This window comes from Camelus bactrianus, chromosome 31 (assembly GCF_048773025.1).
Source record: "Camelus bactrianus isolate YW-2024 breed Bactrian camel chromosome 31, ASM4877302v1, whole genome shotgun sequence".
NCBI lineage: Eukaryota > Metazoa > Chordata > Mammalia > Artiodactyla > Camelidae > Camelus > Camelus bactrianus.
The window spans coordinates 24,590,704-24,614,121 of NC_133569.1; the positions used below are offsets into that span (position 1 = coordinate 24,590,704).

General features: G+C 46.0%; 1 protein-coding gene across 1 annotated transcript in view; it reads left to right on the forward strand.

Annotated features, from left to right (window-relative positions):
• Positions 1 to 857: 857 nt before the first annotated feature.
• The window catches only part of DIRAS2 (DIRAS family GTPase 2), a 29,072-nt gene continuing 6,511 nt past the window's right edge, over positions 858 to 23,418 (forward strand). Inside the window, exon 1 of the mRNA XM_074355603.1 lies at positions 858 to 949. The gene's annotated coding sequence lies outside the window, so the exon portion shown is untranslated. The remainder of the gene's footprint in view (positions 950 to 23,418) is intronic.

The window sequence follows — 23,418 nt, forward strand, 5'->3', positions numbered from 1 at the left end:
GAGTTATAATGGGAAGAAGAAATCTTGCTCGTGCCGTTTAAATTTAATATGGATCAATGCCACAGGCAAGCATTTTTTGAAGTGTCGGCACGGAATCGTTAGCCATACATCTTATTTTTTTGCTGATTCATCTGTTTTTGATCAATGCTTCTTTGACAAAATGGTTTATCAATGTCAGAAGATAAACCTGATTATTTCCTTGAAATGCCAATGTGAAACTGTTCTGTGAAAAGGCAGGTTCACTCCCAGATCGCCAATGGTTTTGTTACAGGAGCCTATTCAATTAGAATATATTAATCTGCACCGTGTGGCTGGCTCTCCATCACGGCCCGGTTTCACCTGCCTTATAAGCGAGGTTTTTTAATTTAGTATCTGGACACCGAAAAGCTTACGAGCCTAGCAGTGGTTACAGTCGGTAATGTGAACAAGCTAGAACAAAAGAATCTGGTGCACTTTCAATGAATTTATTTTAATTCATTGGATTCTCGGAGAATTCCCGTCTTGAGCATCCATTCCAGCAACATGCGGTAGGTGGCACCTAAAAGCTCTTCGGAGGCCCGCGGGCGCCATTGAAGCCGGAGCGGCGGCCGCTGCCGCAGCTGGCGGGACTGGGGGGGCCGGGGCTGGGGGGACGAGGAGGTGCGGGGAGGCGCGCGGACCGCGGGGCGGCCGTGGCCGCGGCGGGCGGCGCAGGTGCGCGGGGGGCGCGGGGCGCGGGGGCGCGGGGCGGGGGCGCAGGTGCGCGGGGGGCGCGGGGGGCGCGGGCGGGGGCGCAGGTGCGCGGGGGCGCGGGGCGCGGGGAGGCCGAGCAGCTGACAGCGTCGTCACGGCGGCCCCGCCCGCCCGCCCGCCCGCCGGCGGGAGGAGCCCGCAGCCGCGCAGCCTGCGCCGCCGTCCTGTGCGAGGCGAGCTCCGGGAAGGCTCTGGGCAGAGCTGCGTCCGCCCGCAGGTAACCGATTTCTCCCCCTTGGCCGCGGCCGCGCTGCCTCTGCGCCGGGGCGCCGGAGGCCTCGGCGGCTTTGGCGCTCTCGTTTGCGAGCCCCCGAAAAGGGGCCGCCGCGCTCCGGGAGGGCGAGCGGGCTGTGTAAAGGCTGGAGTTGGCCCGGGGAGGGGGAACTGCATTTCTGTATCCTGGTCAGGGAGGGCGAGCATCTTGATACACTTTCCTAAAACAGGTCCTTAAAAAAAAATCTGTATGTTACACATTGTTTGAGACTCCTTCCAAAGCAGGAGTTCGTGTTTTAGAGAATTCTACGGTGCAGGTGTCTCTGTTAATACAGAAGTGGATTTAATGGATTTACGGAAGTCCTGAAAAGAATGTGGTCCCAAGTGAGAAAAACGCGAGGCACGCTGGAGGCTGCTGTTTTGTTCAGCATGTTCTCCTACTAGATGGGAGCCCTTCGTGGGCTTGGCTGAGACTTGGCTAAATATTTTAATTCTCCTTTGAAAGAATGTGTTTCATGATGTCTGCATGTGTTTTTCCTGTTTCCTTATTGTAAGAACAGAAGATAGCAAAGGCTTTGCAGCCCACCTTTAGTTGTAAGACTGTGGTTCCCACAGGATGACAATGACTGCCGACAGCTCCTAGGCTTGCCTGCAAAGCACTGCTGGCTTCTCGCCATGTGGGAACCTGCCTGGGTCCTACATCTCGAAAAATGCTGTATTTTCCCTTTAAAACTCCAATTCACATTGGTTGGGGGGCGGCTTGAGAGACTTTTCAACGGGAAGCTCCGTGAATCATGTTACATCCACTGAATGGTGAGTTACACCGCTGTGGTGGAATTCAGGTCCTTCTGACTGTACAGTGACACAGCTTGCCTTCCTTAGGGATTTATTCTGCATAGTTGCCCACATTGTCTTTCGAACGACCCCCCTTCCATGTGAGAAGCTAGTCTTAGCACAGGGAACCTTTTCTGCTTTTAACTAAAAACTTAAAACAATATATACATTTTTAAGGAAGATTTTCTAGGTAACAGTAAAAGGCTGGAGCATTTTACATTCCAAATCAGTCCAAATGTGCTTCTTCTCCAGTGGCATTTGGATTCGAAGAGGTGGAGTGGGAGGGAGAGAGAATAAAATTAGAATAAATTTAACAAATTTGTAAGAGAATAATACTATTTTTTTGTTTTTTGGTTGTTGCCTGAAATTGCAAATTGTCAACAATTCTATCTCTGGAAATGCAGGAGGTCCTGTGGGCTGAGGCACAAAAAGATCCGTAGTTCGTTTTGTAGAAACAGAAGACACAAAGCAGGGATGCATTTTCATCCCATTTAACACATGGCATTTAATTTGGTAAAAGGGACGGTGGCGCCCGGTGAACAGAGGAGAGGAGGGGAGAGAGACGGGGTTGTCGCCACCATCACAGAGAACCGCCGCTCACTCAGTTATTTCTGCAGACGGCAAATGTATGTGCACCATTATTGCAGAAACCTCCAGAATCTTTTCTCGCTACAGCTTTCATAGAGTTGTTCCTAAGTAGGACTCAGGAAACACCCAAATTGAATTCCCAAGTTGTGGAAGTCCCCTTTTCCGCTTGTGTCCAGCAGTCAGGCATTCCCGGCAGTCAGCAGTGCCATTTCACCCGAGCAGAACAGAGCACACTTTATTAATTTCCCGTTGTGCACAGCCTAGAGACCGCACGTGCCTTTGCGCTGTCAGAATTGTATTATTTCAGGCGTAATTACTGTCTCTACTTGGATACCTGCGTATCTTGCTGAAAAAAAAAAAATTGAAACCTTTGAAAAACAATGGTGTTCTTTTATCAAAAAGAGTGTATCTGTGGTGATAAAAACATGTTCATTTTTCTAATTTTGTGACCATGGCTGATATACCAGTACGTTGGAAATGAACCTATTAATTTAGATAAAATTATTATTTTCCTCCAAGATAAAGGCAGTCAATTTTTGCACTAGAGAATTTCTTTGTTACAAAGAGGAATATTTGGTTTTCTGGGTGAGGAGGCTGCCTGCCAGCTGTTTTAAGTTAAGAAGGGCTCAGTGCTGACCTGTAACTTTCAACTCAGATAACCATCATTTCCCATTTCCACTTATATGGTGGATTGAATCTGTCTGTCTGTCTGTCTGTCTGTCTATCAGTCAATCTACCGCCTATTTGTCACCTATTTATCACTCATCTATCTGTTTGGTGTGGGTATTTATAATGGGCAGATGTCTCTTTAAAGTGAGAACTGATTTCTAGGACCTTAATTGGTTTTGCTTATGATTATTCTAGGAAAGTAGCCGCTCTTGATCAAAAGGGAAGGCGATTGTCATGTTGTCGGAATTGCTAACACTCTTTCACAAGTAAAATTTACACATGCACGCACGCTGAAAGGTGAACGTAAAAGTTCTTTGATTTCAAAGTGTGTTTTCGTTTTTATTTTTATTATGTGGCTTGCAAGTCTGGCTTCCTTGACCAGGTAAGGATTTTTTAAAGTACTTGGATCAAATGCCTGCTCGTTCTCTCGTCCTTTGCTCCTGCCACTGGCAAATTCAGGGAAGGAAGATGGCTTGCAGCTCTCCCCTCAGTGCAGTTAAGTGTTTTTCCATAAATCAGTACTGTCCACTAGTAATAAAGCATGTGAGCCACACGCATAATTTAAACTGTCCTAGCAGTCACGTTAGAAAAGTAAAAATAAACGGCTGAAATGAATTTTAAAATATTTTCTTTAACCCAATATATTAAAAATGACCACTGAAAGATGTAATCAATACAAAATATTAGTAAGATATTTTACTTTTCTTATGCTAAATCTTGCACTTACGGGACATCTCAATTCAGGTTAGCCGTGTTTCAAGAGGGCAGGAGTCCGTGTGGCTAGTGGCTACTGTGTTGGCCGGTGCAGGTATGGCATGTTAACCTTTTGACAAAGCAATTTAGAAGCTGAAATGTTAGAAGCTTTTCAATTAAACTACATAAACACCATCAAAAACAAATATGCAGATGATCTCAAATTGCTACAAGACCTGTGTCCTACCCTCCCCTGCCACTAAGCTAATTGTGCAGCCTTGGACCTATTTTTACTGCTTTGTCAGTAAAACGAGAGGATGGGGTCAGTACTTCCCTTGGCTTTATGAAAAATCACCAGTAGATGTGGATTCAACCCACGTGCAGCCTAGAGATCTAATGTAGCAGAAACAAAGGGCAGAAGCCTGATGGTGGGTGCTGGCGTTTTGCACCAGTACCGAGTTTGCAGTTCCTGGTGATGGATGTCAGCAACTGAGGCCGGTGCCTCATTGGAGATCATTCACTTTTCACATTTAAATTGCTGGGCAGTGGGGGAGGGTATAGCTTAAGTGGTAGAGCGCATGCCTAGCATGTCTGAGGTCCTGGGTTCAATCCCTAGTCCCTCCACTGAAAAATCAAATAAATAAATAAACCTAATTACCAACTCCCAGCAAAAAAAAAAAAAAAAAAAAGAAAAAGAAAAAAAAATTAAATTGCTGGGCAAGTGGCAGCAAACCCATCGCAAAATCAACAAATAGCTGGTGAGCTGGTATTTACATCGTTTTACATCATCCTTCACTGGTATGTGTATCTTCGATGTTCGTGTCTCGATTTCAACACCATTAGATAAGGTTTGGTGAACTGAAATGCTTTACAATTGACTGACGCATGAGTACTGACTTCTGGAAACACAGAATGACCTTAATGGCAAGACGTCCGTTTCTTCACCCAGTCCCGGGGTAGCTTCTGTGATCGATGAGTGCTGAGGGGACGGGCACCGCTTCCATCACGTGGCTCTCTGCCCTGGAAATCGTGATAGGACCTTTAAGGAGCCCTGTGTTTTGTGTGAACGGAGTTTATGCAGTATTTTTCTAGAGCTAATTAATGTCTGGAAAGTGATGTGTTTCTGAGGAAATAAGAGAACAGAGGAACGTCCCATTAGGACTTCCTACAGTAATTAATCTGTCTCTCTGTCTCTCTCTTTCTCTCCCCTACGATCCCTTAACTTCTCACTTGGGCTCCAGGAAGGTCCAGAGACTCACCAGCGTTCAGACAGAGGAACTTTGCAGGTGTAAACTTTCCTTCCTGCATCGTCTTTACACTCAGAGTGTTTAATTGGAACCCCTCTGTGACTTCTGAATCCGGAGTTTATCTTCAGGTGATGCTGAGCAAAGAGGAAAAACGATTAGTATCCAGGTCTCTGCATCCAGAGCAAAGCCAGGAGTTCTCTCGGGCCTCTGTTACCTTAAAAATCCAGCTCAATGACACTTTCCTTCTGGCATAAACTTGAACTCATCTCCCAATCCCCGCTGCCCGGCTCCACCCCCCACCCCACCCCGCACTAAGCACACACCCACAAGAGCAGTGCGTTACCTCACTGCCTGCTTGAAATAGTCTCCTGAGATTTCAAGAAAGACATCCGTGGACTAGTCCCCGACACTTACCTCTTTTTGAGGCCGCTTTGAACTTCATTGGGTTCTTGACCACAGAGTGATGGGAGGGCACCACGAGATGTAAAACTGACCTTTCTGTTTTTGTTAACGTCTTTGTAAGCTCCATGCCAGGAAAAAAAAAAAAAAAAGCTGGAAATGTTGAAAGGTAGAAATGATTGGGTGATCTAGATTTTGAAAGGAACCTAAATTTTCCGGGATTTCATGACAACCACGTGCGTATATATTTTTGATTATTTCAGATAGATTTACAGAGGACACACTGTGCACCTTGTCTTTGTTCTTCCCTTCCTTTAAATGTTAAATTCCTCTAAATACACCATCAAAGTCAAGACACAGAAATAAATCAGTTTGTTGGAGCAAATATTGAAACATAAAGAGTGAACGTGTAAGTATAGAGAATTTTTAGTGATCTCAGAGTAGGGAAGAATTTTCTAAGGATGACCCCAAACTGGGATGCTGAAGAGGAACAGTTTGTTAAATTTGGCTTCCCAGAAATGTTAAATTTGTGTCCAGGAAAAATAAACAATAGCAAAGGACAAATGGCAGCTGGGAATAAATATTTGCAACGTATTTCGGAGGCAGTCTAATTTCCGATGAGGTCTAATTTCCTTAATACAGCGGGTCTCAAAGTTTGAGCGTGCAGACCACCTGATGGGGTAGTTAAACGCGAGCTTGCTGGATTCAGCCCCAGTGGCTCTGATTCAGCGGCACCAGCGCAGTCCGAGTGTGGTCAGGTGAGGGAGCTGGTGCTGGTCCACAGAGCACAGCCTGAGAACGACTACCTTGAAACTGGGTAAATACTATCCTTGCAAATAGAAAACTGAGCACAGCACAAGAACATGCCAGTCTCAAAGATGCACGTTACGTTTAACATGTGAAAACGTGCTCAGTCTCACACACATCAAATAGATGCAATCAACTCAGTAATGAGAAGCAGCCTTCTTGTTACACTGGAGAGGATCAAAGAATTTCATAGGCTGGGCTGTACCCAGGGTGAGGAGCCAGCACCGTCATACGCCGTGGGGGGCGAATTGACAGTGATTTTGGAGGGCACTGGCGATCTGCTCCAACTTTGAAACGCACATACACTTTGATCCGGTAGCTCCACTTGTAGGAGTGTATTCTGCACGTAGACTCAAAAATCTGATGGGATAGTTCAGCCTGTTCGTGGAGCCGAAAAAGCAGAAATTACTGGTTGAAGACGGCTGGGCCTGGCAGGCGCGGCGTGGCCCCGGCCTGCGCGGACGCTGTGGGCGCTCCGCTCCCGGCGGCCTCTAGCTGTCAGGTGATCTCGCTCCCTCTTTGCCTGGGGACCGTGTTGTTGACAAGATGCCCCTAAACTCGTAACACGTACTAAACGTCGCACTGCAAACTGCCCTTCCCCGTCTGATTTGTGCCCCTGACGGTTTCTGGGGATTGAAACAGAAACCATGCTGAGTAAGTCGCCGCTGTGAGTTAATGTGAAAAAATGAGTCCAATCACGTTAATAACGTTGGAAATGTATAGGACTTTGTCTTTTTTTTTTTTTTTTTGCATTTTCAGGCATGAAATACTGTTTATTTTTTGCATTGGTGATTGTCTTCTACTCTTTTCATTGTTTACGTGGACATTCTTGTTACTCAGCTCTGTCCTTTAGGACAGTCCCAGATTCCACTGAAACGCTTCTTCATCATGCAAACACAAGCCATGTTTGGGGCACGGGGCTCCTGCTCTGTAAGCCTGAGGCAGCCAACGAGACCCAAACTTTTCATACAGGACTTGTGCTAATTAGCAACTGTGAGTCTTGAACTCAGCATTGAACGGTGTGCAAGTCCTAAGTGTTTTTGTGTCATCTCGTTGCCTTCTCCTAAGACCTGCAAAACCCAGCAAAATCCGAGGGCCTGCTCTGACTCGAGTCCCCTGTGGCCTGACCTTTTCCTGGTCAGCCTTATCGGGGCACCTTTGCCCGCTGGTATCAGCGCGACGTTAACACACTGGTTCAAATCCCCACGATGGAAGGGTAACTCATGTTCTCCCACAGGCAGGTGTTACGTGGGGCGACTCTGGTTGCTCAGAGCTCACCTTTCGGTGTGTGCCTGTTTTGATGAGTCAGAAAACATGCACAGCCATCCATTATTAGCTGCCCAACTTCGTTACTGCATTTTTGGAATAAACACGAGATGTTCTGGAAGTTGCTTGGCAGGATTATCTGTCAGTGTGAAAAAAACTTCCAACGTTTTAGAATCCAGGATCCTTTCTCATTTGGATTGGCCTGGAAGCCTTCCCAGGTTTGCTAACCCTGAGTTGAGATTCAGCTTCTGCTACTTACTAGCTGTGGATCAGTGAGCTGTTACTTTAATCACCTAATGTCTCAGTTTCCTTATCTGTAAAATGGGGCCACTGACACCTAAATCAGAGAGGTTTTGAAGCTCAGGCCTGGCTGGGACCTCTCGCCACATGCTGGACGGTCAGGATCCCTGGGCTGTGTTGGTGGCTGCTGTCTGATCAGCATCTTAATTGCTCCTCTCTCTCACCATCTCAGATTTATTCTCCTTTGCAACCTGGCATCAAGCCCATTGTCTCCTAGTTGCCCTTTGCCTCTGGATGGAATTCCGGCCTTTAGTGTTAGCCTCTTCTAATTTACCTAGTACATACACTCTCCAAGTCATCTTAAAATACTGATTTTTTTTTTCCTCTAACCTCTTTGGCTTTGAGCTGGACCTGCAGAACTCCCTATTTTGTTTCTGGTTAAATCCATGTTCCTTCTTACATATGCATGCTGTTCCTCTGTTCCTCTGTCCCTTAGTCCCTCATCTCCCCACAGCCGGTCCTGACTCTGTAGCTGGATTCATAGTTTGCAGTGTGCGTGAATATCCCTTCCTTGATAACTTTGTCATTTTGGTCCTGAGCTGTCTGTTTGTGTGATGACTCTGAGGCCTTGGCCTTGACTGGAAGTCTGATGAGGGCGGGAGATGCTAAGGCCTGTCTGATGTCATCTGTCATTGGATTCTGGACACATCGGTAGCTATAGCCTTTCACAGCAGATTTTGCTGGCCTGCCTGGTAACCGGAGAGCAGACCCAAGTCAGTATTCTTTGATGAATGGCTCCCAGCTCCTGGCTGTGTGCCCTTGCCATTTCTCATCCCATCAGCTTCTGACCTCCTGGATATTCTGTGCTCACCTAGGGTGCTGGCCCCTGGTTTAGTCTTCTCCCTCACCCTGTGCTCAGAGGTCATCCAGGTGACTTCAGCTTTTTCCCTCCACACCCGCAGTCACAGGGCATCTTGTCCGTGCTGGAGGCTCTCCCACTTCCAGAGGGACAGTGGAGCACCTTCCTCCTGACCACAGCATCCTGGCCCTGCAGCATGCTGGCTCAGCTTCTCCCCGAACCTCTCGCAGAACGCACATTTTATCTCCCGAGTATATTCAGTTATCTTCCCATTAACATTTAAACGTGTCTGTGTCTCTGTACTTGGAAATGAATTTTTTAAAACCCTATTCTTAAAAAAAATCAGAAGTGGGTACCCCTCAGCCACCGATTCACAACCTGTCCTCCAATTCGCAACCACTCTCGAGAGGTATTTCTAAGCTGCCTGTATCCTTTCTGCATCTCAGGCTCACCCCTCACCCTGGGGCAACCTGGCTTCCACCCGCGGGGCTCTTGGAGCATCTCTTGCTCAGTTCACCAGTGACTTTCATTGCTTTTCAACCGAACGGGTGCTTGCTAGTTCGCGCTCTACCGCCAGCTCACGTGGTCCAGCCCTCGCTTCTTTTTGGAAGTCCTCCCTTTCCTCGGCTTCCACAATATGCCCTTCCGTGCAGCTGCTTCTGTTTCTACAATTTGGTCACTCCTCTTAGCTCTTTGCAGATCCGCTGCCTTTCAGACATTGTGTTTTGGCCACGTCTAAGTCTTCTGCTCTCACAAGCCGCCTCATCCACAGACGTGGCCTCAATCCCTGCCTCCTCACGGACGGCTCCCGACTGTGCATCCTGATCCCAGCTGCCCGGGGTGCCTCGTCCACCTGCCCGCTTGATGTGAGCCCGCAAATGCCCCAGGGCTGCTTGGAACTCTGAGTGCTGGAAGTCAAGCTCGTGGTTTCCCCCTAAAACCTGACCTTTGATCTCATCCCATCTCTCCAGTTCCCCCAACTGGAAACCTTAGGAGTTTTCCTGGACACTTTTTTACTCTGTGTCTTAACTCTTTCCTCCACCAACTGTCACTGATCACTGCTGGCTTCGCTTTAACTGTTTCCTGTCTTTCCTGCTATCACTCCGGTTTAAGCCCCCTGTTTTTGGCCCGATTTGTTGTAATAGACTTCTTGTCTACTTTCTGTGTCGAAGCTATGCCCCTTCAATGGCTGCGGGTTGCCCTCTGAGAGCCCTGATGGTCTTGGCCAGACCTCCCTTCTAGCCCCATCTCATATCTCCTTCCCCTGGCTGACTCTGGTGGTCATGCCACCCTCCTTCCAGTGTTTAGAGGGCTCTGGATACAGAGCCTCAAATGTGGGGGGGAGGGGACTCTCTCTCCACAGGACCTGCGCGTTGCCTTGGTCTGGCTTTGCTAGAACAGTCCCGTAGCAGAGGGCCATGGACGAGGCGTCTCCAGCAGTGGAACCAGCCTGCCACTGAAGGAGTGGTGTGGGGCAGACTGGTCCTCTGCTGTCGGAGCCTGGGTGCTGATCTGAGAGCCCACTCAGGCTCCTGCCAAAGCGCAGGCACGGCCGCCGGTGCACGGCCACGTGCAGACAGAGCCCGGGGTCTCTGCACATGTCGGGCTCGCCTGAGGCACGTTGCTTAACCTGGCCTCCCAGCCTGTTCTTTGGAAGTGAAATATCAATTCGTTCATGCACTGAGCAGCTTCCTGTGCACTTTTTATGGGTCAGACAGTGATCAAGCACTGGGGAGGCAGCTGTGGATGAAACAAATAAAGCCCCTCATGGAGCTTATAACGTAGTGGCAGTAAACACAAATTCTAAAGAGGCAAATTACATAGCGTGTCAGAAAGGGATATGTGCTCCGGAGAAAAGTAAAGCAGGAAGAGGCTAAAGACTGCCAGGGTGGAGCTGGAGCTGTAAATTCGGACGGGGCAGTCAGGCAAACTCTCACTGAGAAGGTGATGTGTGAACATGGGCCTGTGGGAGGTGATGGGGGAAGAGTGCTCCGGGTAGCGGGAACCGCCAGTGCAAAGGCCCTGAGGCAGGATCATGGTGGGTGTGTCCAAGTAGCAATGAGGGGACAAACAAGGCTGGAATGAAGTGGCCTGGGGGCAAAATAGTAGGAAGTGAGAATGCAGGTGGGGGCTGAGCCCTTTACCTGTTACTCTCAGGGAGACAGAGGGGCCAGCGGAGGCTTTTGAGCACAGGAATGACATGGGATGGTGCCTGAGTGGGGAACTGATTGGAGTGGCTCGAGGCCCCAAGCAAACTGACCAGTTAGAAGGCTGCGGCGGTGATCCAGGGAAGAGGCGACAGTCACGTGGGGAAGGTGACGTGTGGTTAAGTCTGACGTGCTTTGAAGATGTCGCTGACCCACTTTGCTGATGGAACGGACATGCGGTACGGGAGAGCAAGGGGGCTTCAATAGGACTCCGAGGCTTTGGCCTGGACGGCCGGAAGGAGAATGTTGGCATTGGCTGAGATGAAGAAGATTGTCGGGGAGCAGTTTGGGGAGATACAGGTGGTACGGTTTTGCACATACTGTATTTGGGGTGTCTCCAAGTCATCAGAGCAGATGTTGGGGAGGGAGAGGGCACAGGAGTGCAGGTGAAGAAACAGACCTGGCCTTGGGGATGGGGTTGGGAGTTGCTGACATGTAGATGATATCAAAGTTGTGAAACCTGATGACACTGATTAAAGGATGATGGGGAGCATAGCAAGGAGGGAGATGTGAGGCTGTCTTACTGGCGAGCTAATTAGGAGTGATGGCACCGACCACCTCCCTTGACATCAGTCTGACCCAAGCTGGACCTCCTGGCTCCTGCTTCCACTCCTGCCCATCAGCAAGGAGGTCCTGGGACAGCGGGAGTCAGATCTGTCACTTCTCTGCTCGAAACCCTCTGTGGACCTCCCATCTTTCCCATAGTAGAAGCTGCCTCTGCACCACCTGCATGTCCCCTGCCCATTACCTTGCTGGCCTCATCTACTTCTCTCCTTCCCTCCCCTCCTACATCCTAGAGTCCTCCCTGGTCCTAGAGCATGTCACACTGCCTCCTGCTCTTCTCTCTGCTGGGAGAATTCTTCCCCCAGGTGTCCAGAATTCACCCTTCACCGCTCTCAAATCTTTGCTCAGATAGCAACTTTCCAGGGAGCCCTTCCCTGGCCTCTGGTCCCCTCTGATGTCCGCTATACGTCCTCGAAATGTAACTGAAACATACTGCACTGACGTGTTGGTATCAAATGCATCCACATCCATGGAAATCCTTCATTTGGAAGACCTTTAAAATGATAAAAAATTATTTTCAAGTTTTTAATTGTGCAGGGAGGAGAGCTTTCAAGGAACACACTTGCATTGCTTTTGACAAACTCAGATGCAAAAATGCTTCCACCATTACATCTCTTTTCAAAATGCTCTCTCCAGAGGACAGTGGTTTTTCCAAAGTAGGCACTGAGTCTCTGCCTCTTGTTTTAAAATGTCACCCTTATGTTACATGGTGATGGAGGAAGTGTGTGTATTTTTGGAAAACACCTGCTATATGGCATATGATGAAAAGCCACCTGCCACACAGAAAACGGCCATGAATGCAGACCAGTTGCTTTTTGTATAATAGAAAAACACACCACTCACCTCTCAGTTCTGCAACACTTAGATGTTCTTTGCCACAAGATAGCTAGTGAACCTCCGTGTGGTCAAAAATATCTTCATGGTCGTTCCTCACGTCCACATAAAATATTGTAAAGAATCAACTTGATCTTAAAGGCCTCGTTTTCATGTATCAAAAATACAACATCCTAATGCATGCTGTCCAGTAACTCTAGCCCGCCTTTGGCTTCAGCTTCTTTGCTGCAGGAACTAGCTGACAAGTGATGTGATAAATTCATTCGCCTCTGGTTCTGCCCCTGTAATGTTACCGTTGCCGCATTCCATTGCCGACCTATGCGTGGTTACCCTTACTTGGATTTGTCCAGACTTGGGATGGATTTCTTTAATAAAGAGTTCATTTGTCTCCTCTGGTCCAATTTTCCTTGGTCAGGACACAAAATGCAAAATACACAAAAATGTATTTCCATAGCAGATTATCAACATATGCTAAGCGTGTCTGACGTGACCGGCGTTGGAGCGGATGCAATAATGTGCTGGTGGACGAATCCCACGGGGACCCTGCCTTCGTGGCACTGATACTGCAGGGAGAGGGAAAGAGAAAACACAGGTGAACGCTGAGAGGAAACCGTGTGTGCCCAGATGTCTTCTTATTGAAAGAGGACCAGTCCCACCGAGCATGGACGTGCTGAAGTGTGTTTGAAATATTTGTACTTTGTTTAGTAAATCTCTCCCCTGTGAAACTTCTAACGTTGGTTCTTCATACCTTCAGCATCGTTCCCTAATTATCTCCCTACAGGTTTCTTAGAGAGGAACGCATGGTGGTTTGTCACCATGCATTCTGGTATATTATTTTATTTATTTTTATTATTATTCTACATTGAATTTTTCCCACAGTAGATACACTGTTTTAGATTCCTGCCACAACTGGAAAAGAACTCTAATTTCTCCACATCTTGTGCACTTGTTATTCTCTGTTTTGTTTTGTTTTGAATTTTTGATAGTAGCCATTCCAGTGGGTGTGAGCTGATACCTCATTTGGTTTTCATCTGCATTTCCCTGTTAGCTAATGATATTTCATATCTTTTCATGTGCTTACTGGCCATTTGTATATTTTCTTTGGAGAATGTCTATTTGAGTTCTTCGTCCATTTTTTCGTGGCTTTGTTTTTCTCTTTGTTGGTCAGCTGTAAGTGTCCTCTATCTATGCTGGATATTGGGTTTGTATCACATATATGACACACTTTCTCCCATGGTGTAGCTTCTCTTTTAACACTCCTAATAATGTCCTTTGTTGCACAAAAGTTTCTAATTTTTATGAAGTCCAATTTACCTATTCATGTGAAATTGCACGGAGTCCCCAAAAGCCAGAATCATCTTGAAAGAGAATGAAGCTAGAGGACTCATACTTACAGTTTCAAAACTTATTACAAAGCTACGTTAGATAAAATTGTGTGGCCCTGGCATAAGGGTAGACATATAGACCAATGGAATAAAACTGAGTCTGGAAATAAGCCTCTGTATTTACAGTTAGTTGGTTTTTGATAAGGGGCTCGAGAACATTCATTGGGGGAAGAATTGTCCTTTTCACAGACAGTCCTGGGACACTCGCTATCCACAGGTAAAGGAATGAAGTTGGGCGCCCCCCTACCCTACACAAAATGAACACAAAGTGGATCAATGGCCTAAATAGAAAAACTAAGGCCATAAAACTCTTAGAAGAAAGCATAGTGGCACTTCCTCATGACCTTGGATTTGGCAGTGGGTTCTTACATCTAACACCGAAAGCAGGGGTGACAGAACAGTTCATGAGTGTGCGAAGAAAGCTCTTGTTATCCACTTGGCAATTTTGTAAACTTTCATTTGGCTGAAGCTGGAAATCCACCCAACCACGTACACAGGCACAGACCCACGTTCCAGCCTGCTGACCATGAACGAAGGGCCCCAGGCTGCACGCCGTAGACGTTAAGGCATCACCCGGCATAGAGCACTTTCTTCTTGCCCGTAAAGCTTCTGCCTCCCAGCTGTCTTCATCTTTTGCTATTTACTTCCCCAAAGGGATAGCGCCCTGTGTTGGGCATTCACGGTCAACCCCGGTAACTGATCCTTTGACCAGGACAATGATACTGTCTTTTATTCATGTGACCTTGCTTTTCATTTCTCTTACCCACATAGAAAGGAAGGAAACAAAGCAGAAAATGGTCCAAACCTGGTCAGGCTTTTGGCAGTCTGAAATGCATCACTCAGTGCACCTTGTTTGGCTGTTTGGGATTCCGGGCCATCATACTTTCCCAAAGTGGAATCGTTTTATTTGTTTTAAAAAATTTTTTATTTTATTATTTTTTGTAGGGGGAGGTGATTCAGTTTATTTATTTATTGTTTTTAGAGGAGGTGCTGGGGATTGAACCCAGGGCCTCGGGAGTGCTAAGCATGCACCCTACCACTTGCGCTATACCCTCCCCTCTCCAAACGGAATAGGTTTAGACAAACTTCAGTGAATCTTATTTCTGTACCTAAGCTGTGGGCTTATTTGCCTCTCAGTAATGAAACTCTTAAAGAAAAATTTATTCGACCCCTTCCATTCCAAGAAATGTCCCAACTTCTCTCCACCTAGCTCATTGTTGCAGACATTGCAAATCTTGCAGTGAGTGCCCGGGGACTCCCCCAGCCCCGGTGTGGGGTGATGGCTCCATTTCCTGGGGGCGGGCGTTCTTCAGCATCTGCACTGACAGTGCCAGGGAGGGTGTCTCCCTACCACCAACAACCAAGATTCCCAGAAAAGGATTCTGCATCTTTGGAGAAAGCTGGGCCCTGGATATTGAAGTCTTTACGATCAGGCAGGCATTTCTCACTAATGGATCTTCCATTTTTTATATTCAGCTGAGAAGTTACGTGAAATGCATCTTTAATTGAGAGTCTAAAAATATATAAAAGTACACGCTCTTACCTAGAGAATTCATGCTCTGCTGAAAGTTGTTCATGTCTTTGTAAGAGAGCCTTGTTTGTGTCGTGCTGTCAGCAATAGTCCTTATTTTTACTTGAAATGACCCATTTACCTTTTCTTGACAGTAGTTTTAAATATGGGCTCTCACGTCCCAGCTTTAAAGGTGGAATTTGTTTAAAGGCAATAAAATTTAAATGTTGTCATAAAGACACATCTACTCGAGGAGAAAGCATGGCGGAGAACCAAGGTGAAGCTGAGCCGAGACAAGCTGTGTGAACTGCAGGAAATGCAGGTGCCTTTGATCTCACACTGTTGATGGGGCATTTTTGGCAGGACAGTACACTGAGTTATCTGGCTTTTCCAAATGCTTACAGCTGAATTCGTGTAATCTATTCTTTTTCTCCGGTTTCAACTATTTGTTTTTTGAAGCAGCCTTAATTCAGGGTATGATACAAGTAAAGATGGTGGTTTTCTCTGAGACGCTGCTTCTGTCTCATTCACGTGTATCTAATGTGTCTTCCAAAGGATACTTGAATTCAGGGGCGACTTTCTGTCGGGAAATCCAAGTCCATCTTCCCTATTATGCAGGCCCTGGAGGCCTGGGATGCACCTCTGATAATTCTGCGCCCAGTTACATTGTGGAGGAGGCTTCCCCACACGTCCACCAAGTCTCTGGACACCAGCTGGATGTCCTGCAATTTGACGCAGTTCTGACACTGTCTGCCCAGAGATGGCATCGGACTGCACGGGCTGAGGGCCCACCTGCACGACTGCCGTCTGCTTCAGATGCCAGTCGCAAGTCCAGGTTGTTACCTGTGCTTGTGGCCAACTGGCTATAAATCAGAGGTTCCGAACCACAAGCCCCTCCTAAGATTGGATCAGTCTTCTGGAGAGGCTTACAGAACTCAGAAGAGCATTTTACTCCCCAGATGACTGGTTTATTACACAAGGATACAATTTAGGAACAGCCAGATGGAAGGGATGTGTAGGGAAAGTGTGGGGAAAGCCACGGAGACTCCACGCCCTCCGTGAGTGCTCCGTTCTCCCCGAGTCTCCGCGTGTTCACCAGCCTGGACACTCTCCTAATCCCGTCCTTTCAGGGTTTTTTTTTTTGGGGGGGGCTTCATTACACAAGCACGATTGATTGACTCATTGGCCATTGGTGCCTGACTCAACCTCTAGGCTCTCTCCACCCCACTTCCCCTCCCAGGAGGTGGGAGGTGGGGCTGAAAGTTCCACCCCTCTGTTCTTGGCTGGTCAGTTACCCTGGCAACCGAACCCTCATCTTTGGGTACTTTCCAAAAGTCACTTTATTAACATCAACCCAGTTGTGGTGGAAAGGAGCTTGTTATGGGTAACAAGACCCTCATTCCACCTTTATGTCTCTGAAGCATTTTGGGGAACTGAGGGTAAGAGAGCAAATATTGTAACAAAAGATGCTCCTGTTGCTCTTACCTCTGCAGAAGTTCCAAGGGGTTTGGGAGCTGTGAGCCCGAAACCGTGGACGAAGACCAAACATATCAGAGATGCACTTTGCTCATCTGGATGACCGAATATATATTTCTTATAAAGCAAATACTGCCCCTCTAGTCCGGTCTGCAGGGCGTCAGGTGTCTCACTTCGTTCGAGTTGTTACGACGCGTGTTTCTAGTTCGCGCCGCTCTGAGGGGCGCAGCTCGCTGCCTGGCCCTGATTCTGCCCGCGCTCGTCTGTCGGTGCGCGAGCTCCTCCGAAGTGCGAGGCGCCGCGCGGACGTTCGAGAACAGGAGAGCGGGGGGGCCGTGCGCACCGGGGGGGGGGGGCCGTGCGCAGCGCCGCTGTTCTCGGCCCGGGTGCCGCCGCCGCCGCCGCCGCCGCCGGACGGCCCGTGCGTGGGGAGCGCCCGTGCCCGCGGCCTGGCCCGGCCGGCGCGAGGCCCCTTCCCGGAGCAGCGGGCGGCGGCGGGCCGGGGGGCGCTTGCGGCGCCAGCCGCGTGGGAGGGACGGGCCGCGACGCGGGGCCGCCGCGCGGGTGTCGCGGCTCAGGGCGGGTGTCCCGGCTCAGCGCGGGGCCGAAACGCGGCGCGGGGCTGCTCTCCGCCTTCCCGAGAGGAGAACGTGCTTTTCTGCAGAAGGAAGACTCCGAGTGCAAGAGGTTTATCGGCAATGTAAAGGAAACGGCTTTAGAGAAATACAGAATAGGGACGCTTGGCCCATCATCTAGCAGGAATGTTAGAAAGAGAGAAAAGAGAGAGGGACTGGGGTAGTGTGATAAAAAAATGAACATTTCCCAAGCTGCGGAGTGGGCTAGGTTGTTAACCAGCCCCCTCCCCTGACCAAAAAAAAAAAAACAACCCACAATTAAAAAGCAGCTTTATATATATATATAACATATATAAATATGTATATAAAATATACATTATATATTTTTACAATTTATATATATATACAATATATATTTATATACATATTTATATTTATAAATAAATAATATATTTAAATATATTATTTAAATAATAAACATGTTATATATAATATAAATGTATATATACATAATATATAAATGTGTACTATATATAAATATATGTAATATTTATATATTATATGTTATATGAAAATTATAAATATATAAAAATATTTAATACAAATATATACTTATATATAATATATAAATATATAAATATATAAGTATATAAATACAAGTATATATTTATATATTATATATACTTTATACTTTATATATTTATATATTATATATACTTTATATGTAAATATATATAATATATAAATAATATATAATATATAAATATATATAATATATAAACATAAATATAATTATATATACTTATATATAATATATACATATATAATATGTGTATTTATATTTTATATATCTTATATTTTTGTGTATGTTTAGATATATCTCTCTCTCGGTGAAATGTCATAACTCTCAGAATAAAAAGAATATTCTAACCCTACCAAAGACAAGGGGAAAACCTAACACAACGAAAAGTGTCCCCCGACCTTGGATTTCATGTCAGTAACCCTGGATGGTAAAGTTAAAATTAAATAATTTTAAAAATCTGATGAAAGTAGGATTTGAACTTAATTTGGCTGCAGAACTTCATCAGTCGAGACGGCGTTAGCTCAGAAGTTTCAGTGCCTTCTAAAAGAATTCATCAGTAATGTTTATAGTAAAACATAAAATGGATCCAAGGAAGGTGGTAATATTTCAATAAACTGAAGTACAGAAATTGGCACCCGAGAGTTACTTAGGCAAAAAAACAAACAAATATAAAAGCTAGAAGAAGTAAGACCTCAATACCGCTGACACAGAAGATTAAGCCTCCGTCAGCAACGCTGGATGACAACGACCCTTCCCTCCCAGTGGGTCCAGTCTCACTACCTTCTTCTGCAGGGAAGAGTCTGTACAGAGTCCTTTTAACGCTCTTTATTAGTAGGGTTTCGAAACAACCTGCAGAAGAACCACAGAGGACAATTTAAATTTTGGAACAAATTGTAAATATTATATATGGAAAACTGAAATACTGGTATGTGCTTTAAAAGTAGAGTACAACTAAGCAAGTTAGGCAGTGGAGGAAGGTCCTGGTGCTAATTTCATAGATAGATGGGGCCCAAAGTCAGTAAGTCGAGATGTTAATATCTATTATTCAAGCAATGGATGCATTATTTAAAGTTCCATGGCGAACACCAGGAAATGGCTGCTGACTGTCCGGTCTTTTGAACAGCGGTTATTTCTGGAAAGAGACTAGGGCGGCCGAAGGAAGGGATCTGGGTGTGGATAAAAGAGTGCTTTATTATCTTTATTTTATTTTTTAAACCAAGTGCATGTGTTGTATCATTTTTCATTTTTTTGTTTTTAAAGTTTTTAAGCTGAGACAACAGGAGCGGCTGGGGTTGGTCTGGGCCAGTTTCATCGGGGCTCCGTGTGGCGTCACCCACCCCTTCTCCTCTCCTTGAAGTCCAGCCGGCCGTGTGTGCATCCTGAATCCCGGTGGCTCCTGTGTTCACATAGCCATCACCAGACTCGTCCAGATCACATAAACTTGAAAAGCGTTTGGGTTAGCATCTATTATAGTTATGAAATTTAGAAATGCTTAATTTATAAATGCTGGATTTTAAGCCAATTAGAGCTTTTTACAAATTAAATTTGGTAGTTGCATCTGAAGGCAGAAAAATACCGTATCTATAACATGTGTCTTAACCCTTATGATATCTTTTGCCAGTTGTCCCTTCTCGTTTTCTTAATCCCTGAATTTCCTTAAGGAGAAATCTAGTCTTCTCGTCTTTCTAGCCGTCTCATCAATTCCTATTGTGAACGAAAAATATTGCAAATCATATCAGTAAAGAAAGAATGCTGAAGCCATCAAGTCATCAGTGACTGCTGCCAGCCCCCAGTGAAGACCAGCCTGCAGCCTGGCCTCTGCAGCCACTCACAGTGGTGCCCTCTGAGGGGACTCAGAATAAGAAAGGACAGGACACTGGCCCTAGATAGCTAGGTGCTTGTCAAAGGAATGAATTCAGTGAGCCCAAATGTTTGCTTCCTCCCATACATAGAAAAGCGCTAAATTCTTGAACTTGAGATGCCCGGTTTTCTTTAGATAACAAGCAATCTTTTATTGTTCCAACTACCTGGTCTTTGCTGTAAAGCTCCTATATATCCTAGCTCCTCCCCTGTTTCTTCAGAGCAGTCCCTCAGAGCCATCTGAGGGGCTGTCATCCCGGCTCAAGTCCTCCCGCCAAATGAAACATAACTCTCAACTTTTAGGCTGCACATCATTTCAGTCGACACCATCACGCTCCTACCTGCTGCAAAATGACTTTGACTCCCTTCCTACCCCCCGTTATGCCACTTAGCTGAAACTCTGCCAGTCTTCATCTACTTCTGTGTGGCTGAACCACACTGACTCCATTTTTTGTCAGCTCCATCTCCTCCCCTTTCTGCCTGACCAAGGCCTAGCCTACCCACACGGAACGCTCCCATGCCAGATAAGTTCCCTATCAGCTCATACCCTTGCCTTCATTCTGATATGAAGTCTGGAAGAATGCCTTTTGCTGGCATGGATGTTCGATGGTCCTCGAGGAATAATGGTTGTAAGACCCCCCGGGGCGAGAACACACCCCACTTCTTGTTGGCGAGGACATGCGGCTTCTCCCTGAGTGGTCCGATTCTGTGTTTCCCTTTGGCCCCTTTCAATTCCCCTGTACCCCTCCCAGCAGGGTGGGGTGCAGCTGTGAACGCTTCTGGATTGCCGCCTGCCTGACCCAACCCGTATGTAAGTTACCCGCAATAAACCATAATTGTACTTTTTGGAGTTTCCCTGTTTTGTTTTTCAGTCTCAAATTTCCTTCTCAGTTCAGGGCGGTATTATTCAATATCCCTGTCATTGAACAACTTCCCACTACTCTCCAAAATCAAAGCCTTACTTTCTTGATCTGTTACACTTGATCTCTTGTCAATGGTATTCCTTTAACTGGGGTCTGGGAATGAATTCTATTAAGATTTCCCAGTTTTTAATTATTTTTTAATTTGGGATTTTATTTTCATGATAATTTAGAAAGAATAAAATCATTCAGAATAATCTGTATTTTGTTTTAACATAATTGGGTGCTGAATTTTGTCAAGTTTTTGTATCTATCGAGATATGTTTTTTGCCTTTTATTGATATGGTGTGTTGTATTAATTTTGGGGTGTTAAACCAACCATGCATGCTGGCATAAATCCTACTTGGTTATGATGTATAATCCTTCCTGTATATTGATGGATTTAATTTGCTAGTATTTTGTTGAAGATTTTTATGGATACTGGTCTGTTGTTTTCTCATGACATTTTTGCCTCGTATTGGTCAGGGTAATACTGGCTTCAGAAAGAGTAGGAAGTGATCTCTCTTATTACATTTTTTTGGAAAACTCTGTGAAGGATTGGTATTAATTCTTCTTTAAATGTTTGCTGGAATTCACCAGTGGAGCCATCTGGACCTGGGCTTTTCTCTGTAGATGGCTTTTTGATTACTATCCTGTTAAAGGTCTATTTATATTTTTTATTTCTTCTGGAGTCAGCTTTGGCAGTTTGTGTCTGCTTCATCTAGGTTATGTAACTTGTTGGCGTACAGTTGGCCATGCCCTTATAATCTTTATTTCTGCAAGGTCAGCAGTTATGTTTCCTCTTTCATTCTTGATTTTAATAATTTAAGGTTTCCCACTTTTTGTTCAGTCTAGCAAAAGATAAATTTTGTTGATATTTTCAAAGAACAAAATTTTGGTTCTATTAATTTTTTTTCTATTGGTTTCTACCCTTTATTACGTTCCATTGTGATCTTTGTTTCATTTTGCTTCCTTTGGGTTCAATTGCTCTTTTAAAGTGGAAGATTAGGTTCCTGATTTGAGATCTTTATTCTTATTTAATGTAGGTGTTTATAACTAATTTCCTTCTAAACACCACTTTACCTGAATCCTCTCAAATTTTTTTTGACATTGTCATTGTCTCTTGAGCTTTTCTGTCCTCACTGCTCTTTTGTGGATCCCCTCCACTTTCTTCCCAGTTCTTACTGAAAATAGAGAGCTTTGCTTGGTCCTGTATAATCTTACTAAATCCAGAACAGCTCAGTGGGGAAAGTGGTGTCAGTCTCCTCACTTCCTAGGTCTGGCAACTCAGGTGCACAAAGTTTATGCAAGGAACTTGCCACGTCTTGCTAGCGCACATCAGATTTGGCAATTGATCTTTTTTTCAGGCTATGTGCCTTCTCTCAGGGAGATGTTTATTTATTATACTATTATTTATGTATGGGTGGTAACCACATGTTTCTCACTCAAGTAGATCTCTCTTCTGAGCTTTCAAACTAAAACCCAGTCACTTCTCTGGTGGTTTCAAACCAAAACCCAGATAGCTCCACCAGTGTGTCCTACAAAACTGACCCAATCACAGCTCCCTGCTCCTCACCATCCATCACCTTTTTTTCCAAACTCATTTCTCTATTCAGCCTTTTATGCTGATGAAAGGCGCCACCACTCACCTGCTGTCCTCGCTCTGCCCCCAGATGCCGACTGACACCAGCTCTGTACCACGGCATGAACGTGGGATCTCTTCCTGCCCTTGTGCCTCTGCAAGAAGGCCTTTCATTGCTTCCCCATCTTCACCCAGCCCCCTGGGACATCTTTCCCGAGGGCCCCAGACAGAACTTGACGCCCCACCAGGGTCTCCTCCTGCCTTGTTTACGACTTTACCCTCAGCGTCTGCTCGGTGGGGTGTACTGTATCCTTTCCTGTGCCCATCTGCCTTCTACTGCTGTGAGCTTCCACTGGGTAAGCACCGAGCTTGAATATTATGTAGAGGGGTTTTTATAGATGCTTGTAAACTGAATGAGTGATGTGTATAGTTTGCAGGCTGGGGAAGACCTGTTGAGGGTCAGTACGGAGTTCTTGCCCCAGACTTGCCTCGTACATCACACTGAGCTTTACTGCTTTCACCTGGCTGTCTCCTCTGTGGCTTCCGGGGTCCCGCTCCCATGCCACCTCCTCAGGGAAGCCACTCTTGGTACCTCAGGTTTGGTTAGGTCCCTTCATGCCTCTAATATTCGGCACTGCCGTGATGCAATTTGCTAACTATTTAAAGTATCCTTCCATGCCTGCCTGGTCCACCCGATCCTCATGAGCTGCACAAGGAGAGAGCCCCTGCCTGAGGTCTGTCCTCTGCGCGTGGGTTTGCTGGCTGCTTGCCCGGAGCCTGGCCTTCGGAGGAAGCTCCGTAGACGGTTCTTGGGCAAGTGAGTAACAGTAGCTTGTGAAGTCTTTTCACGTTTAGTGTTTGCTTTCTGTCTTGTCGGTTGCCCTGTTAACAATGGAGATGCCTTAGCGTGGCCGACAACATAGTCACCAAACGCGGAACGAGTGTGAGCTGAAGACTCAGAGCTCCCATTGAGATCTGGGGATGGAGAGCCTTTTAGGACGTGTCCCCTTCTGGCTAGAAGCTTACAGTCGAGCCTGGAACGAAATACCCACAACACAAGGCGAGGCTGAGCCAGGATGCTGCTTTCCAAGCGCAAAGAGCAGCTCATGCTGAGGCTGCAGAGAGACGTTCTCAAGCCCGATTCTGCAGACAATTGCATTTTTTAAAATACAGAACAATCTGTCACAGTACTGTACTCGTGAATGTATCATAATGATCTCATGAACATTTAATAGGCTGATTAAAACTCCTAATCGGTCTTTCTCTCAGCCTTTTGCTGTTAATGCATTCCCGGGTATCTTTCTAGATTTTCTCTTAGCATGGATATTTCTTTAATTCCTTGATAGATTAGGGATTCCAAAGGGCACACAAGGACAGCTGAGTGCTTAACTGAGCA